The 16,186-nt window shown below is 44.1% G+C and overlaps 1 protein-coding gene across 1 annotated transcript in view; it reads right to left on the reverse strand.

The window, feature by feature from the left end:
- The window catches only part of KLF3 (KLF transcription factor 3), a 29,816-nt gene extending 27,103 nt beyond the window's left edge, over positions 1–2,713 (reverse strand). The window contains exon 1 of the mRNA XM_048942188.1: positions 1,965–2,713. The gene's annotated coding sequence lies outside the window, so the exon portion shown is untranslated. The remainder of the gene's footprint in view (positions 1–1,964) is intronic.
- Positions 2,714–16,186: the final 13,473 nt, after the last annotated feature.

A 16,186-nucleotide genomic window follows, 5' to 3' on the forward strand; every position in this document is an offset into this window, starting at 1 on the left:
AGACAGAACCATAGGCACCCTGCAGGCACTGCTTTCAACTGTTAAAGGGCTTCTCCTGGCCTCCTTCATTTGGCACAGCTCAGCAAATTGTTCCAGAATTTTGCCTTCCCCATCCCTCTGTCTCACACAGACCTCACCTCGTGACCTGTGGAGGTAATACTGTTATTGTCAAAGCTCAACAAATGAATTCCTCAAGATGGAAGCAGAGCGAGGGTGCATCTGGTCCAGATGCCCATTATAGCAACTTCAAGGTGTGTTTTCCTTCGAAGCTGTGGTTTCAGTACCATCTTCCCTGACATGCTTTGGTTGCTTGTACCCTATGGGTGAGACATCTAAAGCTATCCACGGTGAGGCTGTCTCACAACAAACTACATGGTGGTTCACAGCAGCAGCTCCAGCAGCTGTCGGCTCCATGCTGACCTACCAGCTCCTCTTCATGCTGAGTATCTGGGACTGTAAGCAGCACCTGTATTGCGCAACTCCTATCTCCAACATCTCAGGACCTTTGTCTGATCTCGCTCACATTTACATGGTTATTTGTCTGAAGGCTTTTGCTGTTGGCAATGCAGGCACTGGTTGCACAGGTCACATCCCCAGAGCACCTCAGGGCTCTGCTACTTAGAGGAAGTTCTGTCCGGTTCCTCGTGGAAGGAAGCAACACATTTAGTACCTTTTCTCCCTGCCCTTGACACCAGTCTCCCTCCCAGTCTGCACAGCGCATTCTGGGAAGGAAAAAAAAAAAAAAAAAAAAAAGGCATTTGTTTGCTTGGACAAAAACAGAAGCGGTCACTCATGTCAGCACACTCAGGTTTTTGTATTTTTATATTAGACAAAAAGTTCTTAAAAATACGAAGGTTGGTCTGAAGTAATTCTCCAGGGTCAGGCAGGATTATCAGATCCAGATGGAGCTCCTCTCACACAAAGTTCCTCATGCAATTACCAAGAACACGCGTCTTAAAAGCACTCAGTGGAAAAAGTCATTACCGTGGAGCCGTGTAATCCTTTGTCTTGGATGCAGGTAACGAGCATTCACGGATATTATTAGCTTAAATAAAGTCTTCAAAGCTCTCCTCCCACCACCCAAACGGAGCTTCTAGTAACAATACAGCCCTCAGAGCTCAGCTCCACTTCCTGCTCTTTCAGGGGCCGGGAAGCGAACGCAGCGAGAGGACAATGCAGGTACCTGACCGCGTCTGCCGGGCAGCGGCACGAGCACGAGGCGGCCCGGCTCCGCTGCGCGCCCCACGCAGCCCTCGGGCGCCCGCCTCAGTACCCGCGCCTGACGTCCCCGGGCCGCCGCTGACTCCGCTCCAAAGCAAATATCCCGCTCCCTTTTCGGCTTTACAAAGCGACATCCAGAAAAGGGAGCCGAACTACGGTCGTTATTTCTAATTCCATATTTAACCGCGGCGCTTCCCTGGACGCTGCGTGGTTGAACTTCACCGACCTCGCTGTAACGTGGTGCTACGGTCGGTGACGATATGCGGGAAAACCTATTTCCGAGAGCCCGTATCGTCCCCGGTTAAGCACTTTCCAACGGCGAGCTCCTGCAGCGGCGTTCCCCGCCGCCGGGCAGCACTCGCCCTCCGATGGACACGCAGAACCCGCCGTTCTTTTCACCCCAGCGCCGCCCGACGCCGTGCCACGTTGGGATCCGCTGACACCGTTCCCCCTTCCCGCGGCCGAACCCCCGGGGGAGCCGCGAGGGGCCGGCCCGGACCCCCGAGGAAGGGTCGAGAGTCCCCGGGCGCCCCCGGCGGCCGCGCAGGTGCGCGGAGCCGCGTCCACGCCGCCACGCGGGAGACGCCGCCGGAGCCGCGGGGGGCAAGCGAATCCGGCCCCGCGCTCCGCCCGGCTCCGTTCTCCCGGCTCCCGCCCCGGGCACCGCGGAGCCGGCAAACTTTTCCCCTCCCGCAGCCTATCCCGCCGCCGCAGCTCCCTCCCGTCCCGGCCCTCGCACTTACGCGGTGCTCCCGCAGGGCCGGGATGGCGCGGGGCGGCGGGGGCCGGGGGCGCTGCGGAGGCTCCGTGCCGGCGTGTCCCGCGGCTGAGGCGCCTCCGCGGTGGCTCCGGGTCTGCGTGCGAGGAGGAGCCGCCCGCCGCCGCCCTGCCTCCCGCCCTCCGCCCGCCTCCCCCCCGGGCTGCTGGCACCGGGCCGCGCTGTCACATGACGCGGCGCCTCTCGCCCTGCCAGGCTCCCTGGGCCGGCGGGGTTAGCGCTGGGAGGGTCACGGAGGGGAGCGCGGGAGGGCGGCTCCCGCCCGCGGGGTGGAGGCTCGGCCGAGGCGAGTCAGCGAGCAAAACAGCCGGGCACGCACTGACTGCGCGCCGCCCGCCCTGCCTCCCGGGAGCAGACGGCCCCGCGCAGACACTAATTATCCCCAGCAGCCCGGGGAGGGAAGGAGAGGGGAGCGGAGGGAGGGGAGCGAGGCCGCCGCCCGCTGACAAACCTGCCTGGCCAGCTGCTGTTCCCCGCCCGGCTGTCAGGCAGAGGCGTGCGCCTGGCACCCGGCTCGCAGCGCACCCCGTTCCCTCCCTCCGCGCCCACCCCGGCCGACCTGCGGCGGCAAAACAACAGCAACACCCAGCGCCCGGGGGGCAGGAAGGGAGGTGCTCGCTCTGGGGCGCTGCCGCCGAGCTGCCTCCGCCGGCGGGGGCTGGGACAGGCAGCGGGGCGGTGTGGAGCTTGCCCGCGCCGCGCCTCGGCGCGACGGGAGGGGAGGGCCGGGCCGAGGCGAGGACCGGCGGCCGGGCGGGGGGCAGAGGTGTGGGCCCGCCTCCGCCCGGCTTGGCGGTTCGCCCGGCCCGGCTCCTTGAGGCCCGTGCCGGGGTGTTTTGTACGGCTGCAGTCTGCCCGTCACGCCCGGCCGTGCCGCCTCAGCCCCGCGGGCGGCACCGGCCCCGAGTTCGGTGTCCCGCGGGAGAGCACCCGGCTCGGCCCCGCTGCGGTTCGCCTGGCAGCTGGAAGCGACCTGCGGGCTCCGGTACGCGGATGGACTTGTGGAAGCGAGACCCATCCCAGCACGGCGCTTGCCGCTCGGGGCGCGCTTCTGCCCGTACCGATAGGAAACGGCGGCCGCTTGTCGCCGTAGCCACCTGTGGACTTCCCTTGGAAAACTATTTTAGAAAAGTAATCTCGGCTTGCTGCCTCCGCTCTGGTGAAAGTTCTGCCGCAAACACACTGTATTGTGCATGAAATTGTTATGTAGGCGTTGTGCCATGTAAAATCCCATCCTCTCTTCGTTGATAAATGACACCTAACGCATCAAGCAAGGGGCGACCTCCACGCTTGGTAGGTGCTCCTTGAGACCCGTCTTTGTGCTTAACGCCCTTAGTAGGGCACCAGCATAACATGGCTCTCTGTGCACGTTTGGGTTGTTATTTCTACTTTCCTTGATTATTGCTAACTGAGTCAATAGTGCTGTAAGAGCACGTGTTCAGTCTACATCTTTATTTCTAGGATGTCTCAATGTGTCCCTTGACTTCGCTTGCTACTCTGAACGGCATTAAAAAGCAAACCAAGGCACTGATCTGAAGCCCTGAAGGGTATGACTCACTGACATAACAATACATTGTAGTATCTCCTGGATAATTACACTGCATCATGTCACAACAAAGTATTGTTGAAATATTATCATGTAGCTCATAAAGTGTGATTTTTTTTATTGTAAGCCTATAAAATAAACAAAATTGTTGTGTTAGAACAGACATGCAGACTCAAAACATTTTGTTAGGGCTGTGAAAATGAGCTGTAGCAGTAAATGCACTCAATATAACACAAATCCAAATTTGGCACTGTTTTATTTAGAGAACTAGCAGAGATGTCACTACTAGCTACAACTTTTAAGTCGGGGCAGAGTGGTTTTGATGTCGAACTGTGATACAGGACAAAATATTTGGCAGTGGTGAGCATGCTGCTCCTGGTAAAGTCACTGGTGTTTCCTGTTAACTACTACCTTGTGGTGGCCTCAGATGAACCACGTTTAATCCAGTGTAATTTTACTGTGTTCTGTGAAGTCACTTGGAATTAATGTTAGCAAGCAAGGAGAGAGAGGGTGTTAATGATGCTTTTGTGGTGCAAAGCAGGATTGTACACTTGTCCACACTCAGTTGTCTTCCTTTGCTTGCTTTTCACACTTAACCAAAAATTGGAAAGGCTGTCCAAATTCTGAAGTGAACATAATCTCATTGCTTTCAGTGGGAATCGAGAAGCTGGGAGGGGGAAGCTTGGGATGTGAAGAATCCCCACCATCTGGTTCACAGACCCAGCAGTTTTAACCAGGTCTGGAAGTGTTTCTGGATCAAAGGACTGGCTGATGGCAGCCCTTAACGTCTTCCAGTACCACACCTCCTCCATCTCTGCTCTGCCCGTTGTCCCAGCAGCAGTTCAAATGTTGATGTGCTGAGTGACTTCTCTTAAAACAGACTGAAGAGCACTGGCATGCAAGACCTTGGGATGACAGAAAAGAGGAATGCTGCGCTGTTCTCCCTTGGTTTGTACCACATGGCATGAGCCCTTGTTATGAAATGTACAATTCACACTCAGAAGTGCCAGGGAGAACATGGCACATACAGATTTCTGATGTGGTCAGACAGGAGGAGGTACGTGGACTGAATGGAATGGAATGTGTGCCTCCTTGTCAGAAAGAAACTATTAAAAACGTTAGATTAAAAGGTATAAGATGACCTGATATTTACTGGAGGATCAAATCTGGCCGTGTTGAAATGAACCCTTGCATCCACTAACTTACCTTTGTGATGAATGTGACTTAAATTGTACACAAATTTATGGCTTTTAAAGGTAAAGCATTTTATTGTGCTTCTATAAAATCATTTTTAAAATGTGAAACTAAGAATTTTGAGCATTTTTCCAATCCTTAATTCATCTACAGGTTATGGGAAGAACTTGGAGCAGTTTCCTGGTCCCAAGCAACAAAAGTATTACACTGGCATTTATTCTGAGTTGATCCATATTACAAAATTACTGTCTAGTCAGTGAGTGGCATTATACAAGGAGAATGTCCACTGCAGTCAGCGTATGTATCTGAGGTGTTGGATATTCACCTTGTACATCTGGTACTCTTTAAACTAGCTCTGGAATGAATGAGAGAGGTCATTGCATATTCAGCAATATTCATTATTTTTCTTAAACATGGTACACTTCTTGGGAAAACCCTAGATCACACTTAAAACGGTATGCTGATACTTCTTTTACAACAAACGTTTGATCTCAGCAGCACAGTAACAGTATACCCCAGTGTTGTAATTCCAAGTTTTCAGAAATGTGGAAATTGGAACAGGAGGAGTTTAAATGATTTAGAAGCTTAGATATGCCTACACTGCAGTCACAGACATACCCAAACTGGGTTTAAACAAGCTGGCTTGGGAGCTGTGAGCAATCCAGCTGCAGCAGGTGGATTGGAAAACATGCCCCAAAAGCTGGGTAAATAGCTGAGGGGTTAGGCTGGCCTGAGCTCCATGGCTAGACTACTATCAGTGCCCGAGCTGACTAATTTAAAGCTAGCCCAGTGATGTTTGCACTGTATTCCCATCACACCAGTTGTGCTTGCAGTATAGACATAGCCTGCTGTGAGCTGTGTGACTCAGCCCTGTCTCCTGACAGACGATGCTCGTGCAGTTCTGGGAGCTGTGTGGGTACTGTCAATCTGCAGGTCCTCATGAAAGGCTTTTCTGGATACTAAAAACTTCACAGTACAACACAAGGCACACTTTCACTGTGTGGATGAATCATAGAATCACCAAGGTTGGAGAAGACCGCCAAGATGATCTAGTCCAGCTGTTCATCTCATACCAAAATTTCCCCACTAAACATGTCCCAGAGCATAACATCTAAACATTTATTGAAGCTTCTCATATTCAAATGGTGACCCCCCTCATCTTGTAGCTTCTTGGACAGGTGAGTAACATGTGAGTCATCCTATGCATTTGCATAATTGGTACTTTACTGTTTGCTTAGGGGAAAGGTAGGACTGTGGCGTGCAGTCAGGCTCTGTGGGTCTGCCATGCAGGTGTAGGAGGGAGGACATCAACCAAGGAGTTTGGTCAGAGCTGGTGATAAGATGGATGGGCATTGGGTGGAGGCCTCCCTCCTCCAGGTGCCCAGACCAGCTGAGATTCCTCCTCCCTGCCTCCCCTTCTTGTTGCCCCAGGACCAAGACAACTACCATCATTGCTCACCCCTAAAATGAATTCTCATTTTGTGCAGAAACAAATTTCAGCTGCAATAACACAAGGCTCTTTTGTGCTCACAGCCTCACACAAGGAAGGGATGGATGGCTGCTCTTTCTAGTTAAAACCATCCAGTCACACATGACTGCCCTTAATAAAAAAACAGCCCTCCAAGGGTCAGCCCTCAAGTCCATGACAGCAATCAAAATTACAGAGAGAGGCTTTGGGGATAGAGGGAGAAGGGGGATTTAATTTCTTTATATATGTTGATATTTTTGAGAACAAGCAAGTATTTGTTGCAGTTGTAACATTTACCAAAGGCTGCTGGGGTTGAATTTCATTATTTGATGTGCAGAAAGATTGTTGTATTAAGTATTATGTCTAAGATGTAGCTGAGTGAGACTTGAGATTTCCATAGCAGAAAGAATAGCAGCAAGTATAGCAGTAACAGCAGACATGTATTTGTCAATAATCTTGGGTATGAAGAATCCCTTCCCATCAAATTTGCTGTGATGTGAGCTCAGAGGAGGTATAGATATAGATATTGATATTGGTGTAATTAAGATCACAGTCTGCGTCTTTTTACTGGTCGTCAGCTTTACATCTGTATTTTATTTGCGTTGAAGACTGGGACTGGGGCTGTTTTTTTGTTTTTTTCTTTTTGTTTTGTTTCCCCCCCAGTAAACATAGTCTGTGTAAAACAGAAAACAAAAAAGGTTAAGTGATTTGCTCATACAAATATATATGCAGTCAGTACTTTCGTTATAGAAATCCTGTTGCATGTCAATTTCTGCCCATTATTCTTTCCCATCAGAAAGCGATAAAAATATATATATAAGTGAGTTACTCTGTTCAGTGTAATTCATTGTATATATAATGAAAACGAGTCTGCTGACCTTCACTGTACAGAAGACCTATTTTGTGTTCCATAATACCCTGCAAAAGCCTGGAATCAATGGGAAGTCCAGAGAAGTAACACTGCTCTTTGCTACTGTCAAAAAGTCTTGTTGCACTTTTGTTAGACAGAAAATTGAATTGTTGATGAATGAAATTTAGATATATCAATTTGTGTCTGTCCGTATGATGTAAACGTCATTTTGACTTTGAGTCAGACAACTCAGAATGCAGTGCCAGATCAGTGTCACCTCATCTTGTAAATGATGTCCCAGCCCATGGCAGGGGAGCTGAACAAGGTGATCATTAAAGATTTCTTCTAACCCAAGCCATCCTGTGGTTCTGTGATTCATCCCAGCAGAAACATGTATCATGGGTCTTCAGTGATGAGGTGCTGGAACAGGCTGCCCAGAGAGGCTGTGGATGCCCCATCCCTAGAAGTGTTCAAGGCCAGGTTGGATGGGGCCCTGGGCAGCCTGGTCTGGTATTAAATGTGGAGGTTGGTGGCCCTGCATGTGGCAGGGGAGTTGGAGATTCATGATCCTTGGGGTCCCTTCCAACCCTGGCCATTCTGTGATTCTGTGATTCTGTGGAGAGAATGTTAAGGGTATCTAATCACAGTAGTCTATAGTTAAGAGTGCTATATCTAGTCACCAGTTATCTATCTGCTTGATTGATGGGAAAACAGATAAGCCTTAAGATGTTTTGTTAGTTATTTTGATTTGATTAAAACATTTCTTTGTCTAGTGTGTCTTTTTTTTTTTTTTTTAATTATGTACAGCTTCAGCTTTGTTTAACTTTTATATGACACAGATTGACCTTTGTAAGCCTCGTATCCAGAGACAGATTTCAGGTGTACTTCTGCCTGAATGGAGAAATTGGGTCTAATTTGAACTACTGAGAAATGACCTCAAAGAAAAAAAAACCCGAAAAAAAAAGGAAGAAGCTTATGTCCATTTTTGCTGTTTTCTCCCTCCTTTCTCATTTGGGGAGTTTGCTTGCTTGTTCAGTTTAGGACATACAGTCAGAAATTCAGAGTCAAATTCGGGGCTGACATAACTCCTTCGACTTACTGGAATTTCCACAGTCACGAATGACTCAGAATGCCCAATATTCAAAAACAGCCTCTGACAGGATGCCATTTTGGGAAACAATGTTGTTCTTTTGTTTTGTTTTCTTTTTCTTTTTCTTTTTGGAAAACTGGTGTTGTGTGAAAAATATATGCTAGCAGAATTTGAAAAGTTAATATAGGACTCAAAAATGTCTTTTTTACTCTGGAATGTTTACTGAAAATTTACTGCAGTTCTTTGTTGATTTGTGAGGCTCTGAAGTGATTTACCTGACAAAGCATAGAGTTTAATTCTTTTGTCCGAAGACATGTATTGAAGTTGGCATAATTCATTCCCTTGCTGTTTGATAAAACTTTGCAGAATCTGTCCAGGTTGGACTGGATTAACCCCTGTCATTGTCTAGCTGCTTTTCTGAATTCAGAGCTGAGCCTGCTCTATTGGGACACTGGGCTAAACAACCTTCTGAGGTCCCTTTCAGCCTGATGCTCTGATTCTACACTGTACCATTTCTAGGGGAAGAGAAGAACCATTGGCTGTTCATGGCAGCTGCCGCCTTTAAAATGTTGTACTTGTTAAGGTTGAATGAAAATAAATTGTAGGTTAAAATTACCATTATGAAACATTAAGGACAAAGTAAAGGAATAGCCAGTGGCTACTATCTTCCACATAGTGTACTCCAAACATGCAAAATATATACTCCAGCAAGAGTGGTGTCTATTGGTTATAAATGGAGATCGAATATTGTTCTCTGTTTTTACCAGCAGTACCATCAATTTTTTATCATTTTTTTTCCTTACTGCATATCCTAAGTATGAAAACCAAAAGAAGTATGTAGGGAAAACAGAGCTGCAATTTCTTTCAAAAAATATATTTTTTTCATATAAACCTATCTACTGTTTTCATCATTGTTATTTTCATGGTATTTCCAAAATATCTTTGTAAGCAATGCTGTTTAGAATATCAATGTATAAACAAAAAGATTGATATTTGGGGTGATAAGGGCTGTAGAGTGAAATACGCTCCCCTTACATGAAACGTAATCCTCTTCTACACAGGAACCTAGTAATATAATTATCAGTCTACCTATTTTAATGAAAGGTGATTTGACAGAAGATTTTAATTATTTACTCAGCAATACGTTTTCTGCAGTGAGGAATTTTTCTATATGCAGAACAAAATTCTAAGCTTGTTTATTAATGAAAGAATACTCCTGTTAGATGGTGAGTGCCTTGACCTCCAGTACCTCATACTTCCCACTGCAGCACAAAACACAGATGAAATTTCACTATTATAATACAGGCAAATACTTTGAAACAATACAGCCAGCAGAAACTTGAGATGAGGATTATCTTGTAGGTCTGGTTTTTCATCCTAGCTAGGGTGTGTTACCTTAATAAGTAAGCCAAATAATTACATACAGATTCAGCAAATGGTAAGGTCACATTGGCATTTCTGAGCAAGGAAACACATTAGAGACAACTGATTGATTAAAGTGGCCTTCATTTCCTTGAGATACTCTTAAAGCTGTTAGAATTCAAACACAATCTATGAGATTGCTAAAGAACAGGTACTGGGATAGCAGAGCATGCAGCATTCAGAATATCTAAAGGCATGGGGTACTATATTGGTATCCTGCCTGCAGTTCATTTTGTTGTTCAGGATTTTGTTGGGAAATACCAAGTGTTGCTAAAATAACATGAAAGCAAAGAAACTATTTCACAATATGTGCAAATCTTCCAGTTGTGCTCATAGTTTTTTCAATACAATAGGAAAAGCATTTGTACAGTGTGTTTTGCCAAACACCTTCATCATTTTTCAGTAATCAGATAAAATGAATATTTTAATGTCACTCAGTGTTTTTCAATGGAATCTTGAAAGCTGACAGGATTACTAGCAAGTAAACCTTTCCCAATCTAAGCTCTAAGGGAAGACTTACCATTTCTGTTACTTCTTGGGCCTCCCTATCTACATGCAACTGTTAATGTCAGTATTACATTTTCCAGAATGACCAAAGTCTTTTTAAGTCTTCAACATTTCAATATGTATCTTGAGACACTTTTGAAAGATTGTCAAAGCATGGTGGAGTCAGTACATCCAGGATACTGTTTTCTCAGACTGTTGGCATTTTTCAGATAGGGCAAACTGGCCTTTTTGTTTTTTTCACTTTTGTTGCTGGCGACTGAAGGAGGAAATAGAAATTGAACATCTGTGTGTTTATCTGCTCACTGCAAGCACTACAGTCATGGCCACCTCCTTGCCTTATCAGTGCTGGATCATTTAACATCCCTCATTATATTCACATAAACCCTGTGTTTTTAACATGCACATTCAATGGTCCCATCTCTGACCTGATTTACATGATTTGTTAAAACTACTAACCGAAGCATTAGTAACAGTATACTTACTTCAGATGAACTAAATAGCTTCAGAGACTCTATTTCAATTACAGTCCTGCACACATAGCTTGCAAATATTTGGATCACTGTATGTATGAATACATAAATATATGAATCTACATGTTAAAAGCTCTAATGTCGATATAGTTGGTATGCAAAGGGCTCTGAGGCATAAAACTAGAGTAGCAGGTGTGGGTGAAGAAAACAGGAAAGGTGATGCAGGTCTTCTGTTCACAAAATCTGTCCACCTATATTGCTGTGTTATGTTAATTAGTTCTTATTCACTTCCGGCCCTAAGTGACTGTGCCCTATGTCTCTGCCTTGCTGAGCACTCTCCTTTCGTCACTGAAGGAGCAGCATCTGTACTACTTGTAAAAGCAGCATTTGTAGTAGTGGTCAAAAAACAGGAGATTACAGCTGACACTGATATAAATAAAAAGCAGGCAGGCACGTCATATACCTGTGACGCAGATAATTTCTAATTGGTCATTTTCTTCAAACTTCAATGAAAAGTATTGCATGCTCTGTAAGGGAGTTCCTTCTTGCTGCACTTTTGTGAGATGGGGAAGCACATCACTGTTTAACTCATGGAAAACTAAGGCAGTGTAAGCAAGTGAGGGTGAAAACTGTAGTTCTAAACCAGAAAATTCTCTGTGGAACTTTCAAATGTGTGTCTTGGTTTTGAAATATGGACTTAAACTTTTTTGTTTCAGTGGGTCAAGAATTGAAAATGCCTTTCTTGAATCTGCACATAAAACAAGTGAGTCCTCTTTCACAGAATCACAGAATCACAGAATTGTAGGGGTTGGAAGGGACCTCCAGAGATCATCGAGTCCAACCCCCCTGCCAAAGCAGGTTCCCTACAGTAGGTCGTACAGGTGTCTATTTTGAATCCATTTATATTTGCTGGAACAGTAGAGAATTGTTAGGTTTTGAGGCTAATGAACTTTTTCTAAGTCATTTCCAGAATTATGAACATGATGGTGGCAGTGTGTTGAGAAGTTAGTCTAGAAACTTACTTTTCCATGCCATGTGATAGAGAAATATTCATGAGTAATAGAAAAATGCCTGAGGCCACAAAGCATACCACCATGATTAGGTAATTTTGCCTGGAGTTTGCTCGGAGCATGTTGGTGACTTTTGCACCTCAGGTCTCAGGCACGGAGGCAGTCCCAGCAGACCACTGTCACAGATGCTGCCCAGCTCTGCTCTGGGGTGAGGTGGGTCAGAGTGTATTACCACACCAGCACTCTGCTCCAGGTTCTTCTGAGCTGGGTTGTTTTCTCTGCATGCCACGGTCTTGGGTAAAAAAGGAAAAAAAAAGGAAAGAAAATTAATTTGTATTTTCAGAAAGGAGTCACACTCAAGGACTAAAATCACTAATCACTAACGTCAGCCAATGGGACATTAGTGCCTAAGTCTTTTCAATCACCTGTTTCTGTTTCAGTTTCTGCTCTCTGAGACGTGCCACCAATTTTCCCCGAACCATGAAATGCTGCTTGTACATGTTGCCATTTCCTGACATCTGAACAAATTCTTCTACAATCCTTTGAAAAATTTTTAACGAGTGTCTGACTAATTTCATGCAATCATTCCCACATGGGTCAGACATGTTTAGTCCCAGCGGTCTGAAGGAACCCACGAAGACTCACAAATCTGGATGGAGGGTGCCTTTCTCTCTGAATACTCCCACACTGAGCTCTCCTGCATGTGGTCGGTCCATAGAGGAGGATGTGACTGTCTGTCCTGACATCCTTGCCCTCGCCTCTGCAAGGCCTGCTTATATAACTTCATGAGGCTGAATTCCAGTATCTATAGTAACGGTCAAACATAAATAAAACAGTTACCAAAACAAGAAAAAGTTACTGAAAACTATCCAGAAATGAGATCTTACCTCTCCTGGATTACACATACAGCAAAAGAATGAGTTGCAGGGTCTATATAGATTGCCAAAGAGTTTCTTATCCTCATATTGTCTCCTTTCGCAGTATGCAAGAAAGATAGAAGAGAGGATAAGGTCTTCAGAGAGGAGAGAACTGACTTGAAATGGGAGCTGGGGAGGACTGCAGCTTGGCTGGTTTTCAAAGATGTTTTTGGAGAGCTGGTAAGAGGGTTTTATTAGAGGCAGAAGTAGAAAGAGCCATTGGCATGTTAATGGCTGCAATTGGAAGTGTTTTGGTGCTGGAGGCACCTGCTCATATATCCGTCTGTCTGGGATGTCTGGATTGCATGGAACTGAGAAGATCAAGATTAGGAAAACATGAAGGTGATTTTACATTGGAACTTAATCTCTTATGTTTACACTGAAAGTGTGATCTCTTCAGGTTACTTTGGACTCCACTCATGAGCAGCAAAGCTACACTTATCACCTCTCCAAAGGTCCCCGTCAGCAAAAGTTCTGGCAAGACATGGTCAGACCAGATTCAAGTCAGAGAAATTCCACCTTTGATGAACAATTATTTAGAGATATCATCACAGGAACCTGCTGTAGCTATTCTGAAACTCACTTTAATGTCTATTGTGCCCGTTACCACCTTTTCTCCTTACAAGTCACTTGCAGAGGACATCAAGAGAGGCTACTGTCTTTACATTAGAGGCTTCTAATAAAAAACCTAGGTAAACTGCTACTGATCAGCCACGTCTTCTATGAATAGTCGGAAATAGAGAACTGTGGGCTTGTGGAGCCTCTGGAATTTCATAAAAAATAGATGCGTTGGATAATCCTAATGGGTTTTACTTAAGCCATTTACAGCGGCTTGTTTTATTCTGCCATATCTGAATGCTTGACTTCTGAAAAGAAAATATATTGTTGTAGGATTATATCTTGGTGCAAAATTACATGTTTTTGTTATGTGCTTATGACAGGTAAGAAGTACAAATTGAAAAGACTGAAATTCAAATCAAACTTTTTAATTATGAGGTTCCATGTGCAATCATAAGAAGAGTGCAATCATACAAATCATAAAGTGAAAACAGAAAAGGTGTGTAAGCCTAAGTATACAGCCTAAGGGAAATATTTTTAAAGTTATGACAGGCAAAATATCATTCAAATTCAAAAGCAGTTGTATCTTATTGCTTTGGGACAAATAGTTATATAACAAAGGCACAAATGAATGTTTTTCTCAAAACAGGCTGTGTCCTGTAAAATTTGTCCCTAATTTCAAAGTCCTTAAACGCTCCAATTTTCCCGAAGAAAACTGTTGCAAACAGTAGTGCTTTAGAACTGGAAGTTCTCAGAAATAAGCACTTGAGAAACTTAGAGCTTCTTATATTTGTGCAGACATCATCTACATAGTGAAGCCCTCAGTAACACATTCGTTCCACAGTGCTCTAAAAACCAAGAATTACTCTGTTAACAAACAGCCATTTAGTTACAAGAGCAATCAATAAAGTAGTCAGTAATGCATTTAAACTTTTTTAGTAGTCGTGATCAGTGCAGTCGTGATCAGGGTAGGAGTAAAAAGTGATTAGAAAAAGGATCAAATGGAATATTTTGACCACAAAGGTCATAAATCTGACTTCAAGTATACAAAAACCCAAACTAACAACGGAGCTTTTGGCAGATAGTAATGAAGAATTGGGAGGATCAGAAATTCTACAGTGGAAAGTCAACATGCACACTCACTGGGCAAAATTCACCTGTGTGTAAAGAGACAGCAAAATCCTATTTCCCACATAGATCTCATTTATACCCCTAAGCAGGAGTAATGTTTAGGAGTAATTTCAAAGAAATAATGTAGAAAAGAGAATGCCATTCCTTGTGATTAATAAGTGTCTTTCATTCTAGAATGATTTACGTACGTGCCTAACTTACTATACTACAGATACTCTGATGATAACAATGTGTAGACACAAGAAGCCTGCAGTAAAGGTTGAGTAGAACTGGGACCTAAGCAAATAAATATAGGAATGAAGAATAAATCATAAAATCTATTTTTCCATTACGTGTCATTAGTAACAGATGGAACATATTTTTAATATGCTAACTACTATATTTTATATAACTATAGTGTTTTATATATTAAAAGCACTACGTGAGTAATAGTCCACATGCAAGAAGTCAATATTCTTGTCAACAGTTGTAAGGAATGCAAGGGGCTGCTTTGGTAGGGCTACAGAACAGAGCCTGTTCAGTAAGTTTCACATCTAACAAAGTCACTTGTATTATTTTCCTCTGTAGTTTTACAGATGAAATGGGCTGATGTTGTAAGAACCAATTATTTGCTTTTCTTATTTTAGTAAACATCTAAACAAAACTAGGTGAAAACACCTTAATCAGTCAAACAAGTCATTATTATGTAGCTGTGTGGCCTACAGCTACAGGTATTAGTAAGGCAAGCTGATACTTAGCCTTCATACTTAAAAATTCGTGCTAAGCAAGGATCAGTATGCATTTGGGAAGCCTTACAATGAGGGAAATGTCTATCAGATCTTCTTTTGTTCTTTAAAGATCCCATTCAAGGAACGAGTGAGCCAGTAGGTTCACTGAAAGGCTGTTTAGCCTTCAGTGGAATGCATTACACAGAGTGGATTTCTTTTGGGTAGCTGCTGTTATGTTAAATCTTGTGGTATGTATTGCTTGAACATTGCCCTGCAGCCAAGCAAGAATCATTTGCTTTAAGATACTACATCAACCTTGTGTTTTCCTCCTAAATGGTGGACTATTAATTGGGATATTTTACAGGAATGGGGAGAATTCAAGACTTGAAAGTAAAGTCTGTCCACCCATTAGCACTCAGATTTTTCAGGCTGAACTGATTTCTTTGCAAGAGATGCTCCCATCCCAGCATCTCTGTTGTTGTTTTCTTTATAACTTGACTTATTGCTTGAACTTCTGTCAGTTTTACAGACTGGAGCTCTTGTTTCTTTCTTCATGAGTAAGTAAGAAAAGAATGCCAAAACAAAGTACATAAAAGATTAGAGGGAGAAAAGTGTGAAGTGAAGAAATTGAAATATTGAGAATCTGCATGATTGCTTTTAGCAAAATACTCAGTTCTTAATTTTGAATCAACTGGACACAAATCTTGAAAAAAGCATTGATTCAGTGAACACAGACAAAATGCCCTGCATAACTCAATTGAATCGCATCAAGAATTATTTGCTCCCACATATTTTCCAGGGTAAATATTTGGGTGTGCCTGATGATGACTTTTGTCTTGAGAAAGCAAAGCAAATCAAAGAAGGTCCTTTTTTGTGCCGGTCATTTACAGATCGAAGATCCTTGAAGATTCTGGTTTCTCAAACAGGGTATGTGTGGAATTCCTGCGATCTATGTGCGACTAATTCAAATGGAAATTTTAAAATTGGCTTCCTTCAATCGAGTTTTGTTATGCACTTGGCATGTGTTCACACCCAAACCTCCCATCTGCAGCCTGCACCTCCATTGCTCAATATCTAACTCAAAGAACTCTGACCTTCCTGGACCATTAAGGTGTCTTTTCGTTTGTGGCTGGTTGGCCAGGGCTGTTGCTTACCATAAGAAAGATTTAAATGCGGTACATAATGTAGGTTTTTGGTTTTCTCAGTTTTATTTCTGTACACTGAAAAAGAGCTCCTTTCTGACACGCTGCAGCTTTTCTACAGCATGAAACGCGGGACATGAAGAGCAGGATACAGCGTTTATAACCCGAGTTTAAA

Source organism: Lagopus muta, chromosome 4 (assembly GCF_023343835.1).
Source record: "Lagopus muta isolate bLagMut1 chromosome 4, bLagMut1 primary, whole genome shotgun sequence".
Lineage (NCBI taxonomy): Eukaryota > Metazoa > Chordata > Aves > Galliformes > Phasianidae > Lagopus > Lagopus muta.